Below are 7,245 nucleotides of genomic sequence, written 5' to 3' on the forward strand. Positions count from 1 at the left end.
TTGCTCCGTCAATGAATACACTTCCCAAACGAGCCACAGCTGGATAGAGTGGTTGCCTGTTGCCATGGTAACACTGAGGCTGACTGACAGCCTGTATTAAGTGTAGTAACCGTTCCAGTGTAATGAGCAGGTCTAGAATTGGAATTTTATGTAGTGAAACTCAGACATGAGGATACACACACACACACAGTTGCTGTTGTATTAAATATCAGCACTCATAGAACACCACTTTTCCAATCAAATTTTAGTGAACCGAGGTGATCCACTGTGATAATGTGGTAGCATAGTGGTTAAGGTGTTGGGCTTCTGATTGGTAGGTTGTGAGTTTGAATCCCAGATCCACCAAGCTGCCACTGCTGGGCCCGTGAGCAAGGCCCTAAATGCTCAGTTGTATAAAAATTGTAAGTTGCTCTGGATAATGGCATCTGCCAAATGCCAGAAATGTAAATAAGCAGGAAGTTTTCCACCACAGGAAAGTCTTCAAGAACTTTGAAGCATTCTCCAGTTTCTAACACATTATCTTCAAGCAGGGGGCAGTGGTAGCTCAGGTGGTTAATGCTCTGGGTCGTTGACCAGAAGATCTGGGTTCAAGCCCAAAGGTTCAATCTTGAGCAAGGCTCCCAACCCACCCTGCTCCAGGGGCGCTGCATCATGGCTGACCTTGCACTCTGACCCCAACCCCCAAGAATGGGATATGCCAAGAAAGAATTTCACTGTGCAGTAATGTATATGTGACAAATAAAGACAACTTAACTTAACTTAAGCGATGCTCCAAGAATGACTCCTCATAGTATTTGGACTCTATAATAAAGACCAATGTGTTTTGTGTATGTTTAAAATAAACAGTTAAAAAGCAAAATGTTCATTAATAAATACAAAATTGTGAAAATAGTAATAAAACAGTTCAGGATGTGCTGTTTCTAGAAAACTTTACCACTCTGGATAGTAGAAGTAACTCCCAACACTGCATTGTTGATTATTTTTTAATAATAGCATGATTTATTTCTTCATTCATCTATACTAATGGAGCATCAGGATCCAGAGGATCAACCAACACCTGCACTGGCTCCATGTAAGAGCTCAGCTGGTGCCGGACATCACAATTACAGCCCAGTGATTTAAACTCGGGCACTCATTCTCCAACACAAAGTAGTATATAACAACGATCGTGCTCTCCTCTGAGTAATATGGCGTCACTGAGAAGACGCAGATGCGTTCCTTGAGATGAGATAAGCTGAAAGAACGGACGGAGATCCACGGGAGCCGATAAGGCTGGCAGGAAAAAGAAAAGCACACCGGCACTGATGTGTGCACACTCTTTGTGTTACAACACACCCTAACACGCACGGAAAAAATAATAAATAACAGTGCCTCTCTGCATGGTTTATCCACCGGTTGGCGATCGGCGCTTTCCCACAGCCGCCGACCCGGCGTGTGTGTTTGTTGAACTGTTTATGGAGGAAGGCTGGAAAAAAACAAGGCACTACGCGTGCTGCAGGGGCCTTTGAACATGACACCGGCTGACACAGCTTCAGTTACGCTGCACTGATTGGAAACATCTGGCGGCTCAGAGCGAAGGAGTTCAGTCCAGAGTTTACGGAGTTCAGTGTTTGCGATTTTAATGGAACACAGCCTAGTCCCTCGTCGTATCTATAGGATGTATCGTTTCTGCTATCTCTCTAACCATATGGAGAACTGGATCTTCCAATAGTTGCACCTACTGCTAATAAATCAAAACGGTGTGCGAGTAAAAACATCTTTCATTTGTTCCTGTTCTTGGGCCTGTGCCTTAGGACATGAGGGAAACAATTAGCACGCACTCTGCTTTGATAGCTATCGCATTTATGTTCTTTATCACCTGGGAACATATCTTTGTTGGGCTTTACCATCTCCAGAACCACACGTACACCAAGAGTTATCTTGATTTACAGCAGAACAAGAAGTCAGAAGAGGAAACGGCTTCAAGATTGCAGTCGCCAGTGGTGGGCAAAGTAGACATCTCCTGTACTTAAGTGAAAGTAGAGATAATCTAGTTCAAATGCTACTCCGCTAAAAGTCCTCAGTTTGAATTGCTACTTGATTTACAGTACAAAAGTACGTGTATCCAAATGGACTTAAGTAAAAAAGTACTACGTTTATCCGAGCTCTAACGGTAAGTTGTCTTTATTTGTCACATATACAATACTGCATAGTGAAATTCTTTCTTCGCCTATCCCATCCTTGGGGGTTGGGGTCAGAGCACAGGGTCAGCCATGATGCAGCGTCCCTGGAGCAGGGTGGGTTGGGGGCCTTGCTCAAGGGCCCAATGGTGGCAGATTCTCAGCTCTGGGGCTTAAACTCTGATCTTCCGGTCAAACAACTCCGAGTCTTAACCACTTGATCACTTGATGCTGTTGTTTTTTTAATAAACTATTCATTAGATGTGAGAAGAATCTGTCACTCTACTCTGCACATGTGAGCAGAGCAGGAATCTGAATATGAAAGAGTCTTTCTTCTGTTTTACAACTTCTACAACAAATCCTGCAGGTAAGGACACGGGTCATGGGTGGTCAGGTGGTCAGGGTTTTATTCCATCGTAGGCTCAGGCTGTGATACTGCAGTTTTAATGCTCTACCCAACCGTTTGCGCTCGCTGCATTTAATGAAATCAAAAAGATACCTTACATTGGTTCAAAAATAATGTGTGCGCTCTAGCTCGGTTTGCTGCGCTATAATTGGACAACTGATTTTTTTTTTTCTTTTTTTAATATGAGAGATGTGGGATAATGTAGTAAAATTGTATACTTTAGTAAAGTACACATACTGGAAAATTACATTTACTTCGTTACTGCCCACCACTGGCAGTCGCAAAAACCGAAGGGTGATGACGCCGGGGCGATAAAATGACCCCGAGTTCAGTACGGCAGTAAAAAAAATATGAGCAGGTAGAGTTTAATGAGAAACTCCGGGCAATCACCATCTGGTATGCAGTGTACACAGAAAAGTTTCTGGACTAACCATTTTGGAAAGACATGATGAAGATAATGATGATGAAGAAGAAGATAATGACTTTTATTTCATTAAAGAACCAAGCAATCCTGTGCAAAGATTGTAGAAGATCACGTGTCCTCAGCAAGTTACCAGTGTGGAGCCAAAAGAACGAAATCCAGAGTGATGTAAAGTTATGAAAGTGGTTGTAATGAGGGTTTTTTTTTTTTTCATGGCGCTAACAGAACGCAGTTCACCTAAGGCAAGAGCTGAGGAGTGAATTACTACTCTACAGGGAAGAGTGTCTACTGACATAATCTCTGGATTGTCTTGAAAGCCCAGCTTCGACTCAGAGCATCCATTCTTCGCCTGTTTTCTTTGTAAACTCTATAAATTTTTCTCAAATCCGGTAACTAATAAAAAATGGCTCGAGCGTTAAACTCCTTCCTGTCGATTTGGCACTCGCTGCTAAACCAAATTTTCTCCCGGTCCCCTCCGAGAGCTGAGATTTACTGATCGATTAGCTGCAATCTGCATTATGTTCTCTGGAATCAAACATTCAGTTCTCCCTAAAAGATCATCATGCAAATGACTCGATGCCTAAATACATCGTTTTTCAATCCTACGTAGAAGAAGGAGCGCAAATCAAACGGCTTATGACGCACAAGCTGTGTGAATCCCAAGCCAAAAAAACAAGTGAGCAAATGCTTGGCAGTTGACAAATGATCTAAAGTTGCTAGGGGGGGAATTGGGTTGTACTGCCTTTTGCTAGTAAGCCAAAAAAAAAAAAAAAAAAAAAAACAGTCAGGAGGAAACAGTAGCCAAGTCATGAGCAGTGTGGGACCATAGAAACCATCAACTTTTTCAATGAGACTTTGGAGTTATAGTAACCAGAATTCATTAGTTAAAGAAAACACACTCTCGGTGCACGGACACGGCGCTGCTACTATAATGAATATTAATTATGGTAACCCTCGGAGGATGATTAGGAATGTGGTGTGAAGGAGCCTCAACATGGCACTTGTACAAATGGGCAGTACTGAAACTACAGCAAACAAAAGAATTCCACTGATAGAAATTTCACAAAAACAAAAATCAATTTACAAAAAATGTCTTGGATGAAGAAGGGGCAAATATATATGCACAGGCATGATGGCTGAGAAAGAAATGAAATTAGAGCTCAGCCACTGTTATTCCACATGTGTGTAGTTCCATGAGGTGGGTGGCTTCACTAAAAATACTTCAATTCTCAAAAAAATGCACTTGTGCAAGCAATGAGCAATAAAGTTTGCCAGAAAGCAAATGAAATATTCTCTTATCTGATTTAGAAAAATCACAGAGCATGGTATTTTGGAGATTTTGAAATCCTACACTGTTTATGTATGTACACACTGTGCTACTTAAATACACAAAAAAGAAGAAGAAGACGTTGGTTATGAGTATACACAGCGAGAATTCACAATTCAGCTTCCAGAAAAAAATGGCTCTTGGATTCAATTCGATCTTGTAAAGAATTATTTTACGGGAAAAAAAAAAAAGAAGAAATGGTCAGAGTGCTCTTAACTTCAATGAAAAAAAATAAATAAATAATAATAATAAAAAATGATAAGACTTCAGAGTGTTCCTGTCTACAATTTAGCATCAAATCAAACATCTCCAAAAAAAAAAGGAAAAAGATAGAGGGGAAAAAAAAAGAAAAGATGGCCACAATGCTCCCGCATGCAATTCACTATCTAAACACAGGTTTTTGGGGGGCAGAAAGGGAAAAAGGAAATGAACAAGAATTGGTCGGAATAAACAGTGCCTCTGCACTGAAACATTCAGGAATCAGGGGGAAATGGTTTGCATAAACTGGACATGTGTGAAATTAATTCTTAAACATAAATATTAAAAATAAATAAATAAATAAAAATTAAACAATTTTTATTATTATTTAATTAAAAAAAAAAAAAGAAATGAAATGGAAAAAAAAATCATATAGAAAAAAAAGTTGGAATAAACAGGATCCCTGCATGAATTTCACTAATTAATTATAAATAACTATGTGGGGGATGTAAGGAGTTGTGGAGGTTGCTGTTCACTGCAATTCACTCTCGAACTTTCAGCTTTTAGGGGGAAAAAAAAACAACAAGAAAAAAAGGGGGGCGGGGGAGTGGGTGGGGGGGTCAAAAAACACACCGTCCTCTTGCATGCAATTCAGCTAGGTGTGTGGGGAGAAAGAAAAAAAAATAGAATTAAAGTACAGTGTACAGTCCTGTCTGCACAAACATCCATCTTTTTGTGGGATGGGCAGGGTAAAATGAAAAAAAAAGGTCAGAATACACTGTGCTCCTGCATGCAATCCAGTCTCAGACATCCAGCTTTCAGGGGGAAAAAAAAAGGATGGTCAGAATACACAGTGCTCCTGCATGCAATTGACTCTGAAACATCTCGATTTGACAGAAAGTAGAGGGAGACAAAGAAAAAAGGGGAAAATGGTGAGAATACAAAGTGCTCATGCATGCAGATCAATCTCAAACATCTCGATTTAACAGAAAGGAAAGGAAAGGGGGAAAAATTGGTCAGAGTGCACACTACGAATGGATAGATCCAACTTTTTAGGGAAAGGAAAGAAAAGGAAACTGGTCACAATGAAATGAAATGAAATGAAATGAATGAAACGAAATGAAACGCTGAAATGCTGCTTCTACATACAGTCGACTCCTAAACATCCAGCATTATATACACTTTGTATATCACTTCTGCTGTGTTTAGTGCAGCCTACAGGACTGCTCACTGTAATTCATAATTAAGTGCATAACATGAGCTGATGTTCACATCCTTCTGCTTCAGCTCACATGCATCAGCACACAGAGCTCGATATCTGTGCTACAAAGGTCCATCATTTACTCACTGACTCCCAGTGACTTCACTAGAGCCAGAAATGAATGTTAATTAATAAATAAATGATTTTTTTTTTATTAATAAGACGTGTTTACAACTTGTGCCGATCTCAGAGGTGTGTGTGTGTGTGTGTGTGTGTGCGCGCGCGCGTGTGTTCATCTCATTCGATTCATTATTGCTTATTGCAAAAGTGCACGAGCAAATTAACTACAACTTCTAAGAGTGTGAATGATGAGAAATTATTTCTCTCATTAAATGAACAACAACGACTTTAAAGATGGTTAAAATCAAATTGTTTGATACTCGAACGCAGCATATTTATGAAGAGAAAAGCTTGATACTGATGGAAGGAGGGGGGAAAGTAATAATAATAATAATAATAATAATAATAATGAACCACATTAGGAAATGAATAACAATCTACAGAAGGGAAGATTTTACAGACAGCATAAAGTTTACACACAACCACAGAGGGACACACACACACACACACTCTGTCTCACACACACACTCAGCAATCAATGATACTTACACTCATCTGCTCTTGGTTTGCACTGAGGCTGATTTTTCCCCAAAACTGTGCACTAAAAAGTCTTCTCTTACTCAGAAAGGAAAAAAGAAACAAGCGATGCTGAGACAGTATCCTCTTAAATTATATCCATCTCCCGATCTGGTCCTCGTGGGTGTGTGGTAAAAACATTCCAGGTCTGTGTGTGTGTGTGTGTGTGTGTGTGTTGTTGAGTTTCCAGTTGTCAGTGTGTAAAGATCTGCGCCGCTTTCTAAACGGATTTCCCAGTGAAAGTGTGCCTGGTTACAACAAACCTTTCCAGCATCCAACTCTTCACTCCACACTTTCAGGGAACGCACACGAGACCCCGCCCATTTCTGCCCCAAACCACGCCCATGGTTTTTTTATTTGAATCATTTAAGCGCCACGTGCGGGACCGTAGCCACGCCCCCGTCCCTCTGTCTGAAAAGGTTGGACACTCAGTTTCGAGCAGACTTTGGTGCCCCCAATCTGCATAAGAATGAAATTACTACTGTTGTGAAAAGTAGAGGCGTAGAGGTGAAAAAAAAAAAAAATCTCAGTAAAGCTCCTGCTTATTTTTCTAAAAATGTGTCCAAAATAATCAAAGATGACAAGTTCAAGTCACGTGTTAGCTTTGTTTATACAGTGCAGACATTTATACAGTGTATATGATGTACAATCAAACAAAATGTGGTTTCTTTAGGACTATGGTGCAACACAAACAATACAGTAGCACAATACACAAGTGCAAATACACAACAGTGTGAGACGAATGCACAATCTACTATAAATACACAAGGTGGAGCATGTTAACTAGTCTTTGTCACATATACATTACTGCACAGTGAAATTCTTTTGCATATCCCA

General features: G+C 40.2%; 1 protein-coding gene across 1 annotated transcript in view; it reads right to left on the minus strand.

The window, feature by feature from the left end:
- dchs1a (dachsous cadherin-related 1a) overlaps nucleotides 1–6,702 on the minus strand; it is a 120,169-nt gene extending 113,467 nt beyond the window's left edge. The window contains exon 1 of the mRNA XM_058413785.1: nucleotides 6,382–6,702. The gene's annotated coding sequence lies outside the window, so the exon portion shown is untranslated. The remainder of the gene's footprint in view (nucleotides 1–6,381) is intronic.
- Nucleotides 6,703–7,245: the final 543 nt, after the last annotated feature.

The sequence above is a fragment of the Hemibagrus wyckioides genome, linkage group LG17 (genome assembly GCF_019097595.1).
Source record: "Hemibagrus wyckioides isolate EC202008001 linkage group LG17, SWU_Hwy_1.0, whole genome shotgun sequence".
Lineage (NCBI taxonomy): Eukaryota > Metazoa > Chordata > Actinopteri > Siluriformes > Bagridae > Hemibagrus > Hemibagrus wyckioides.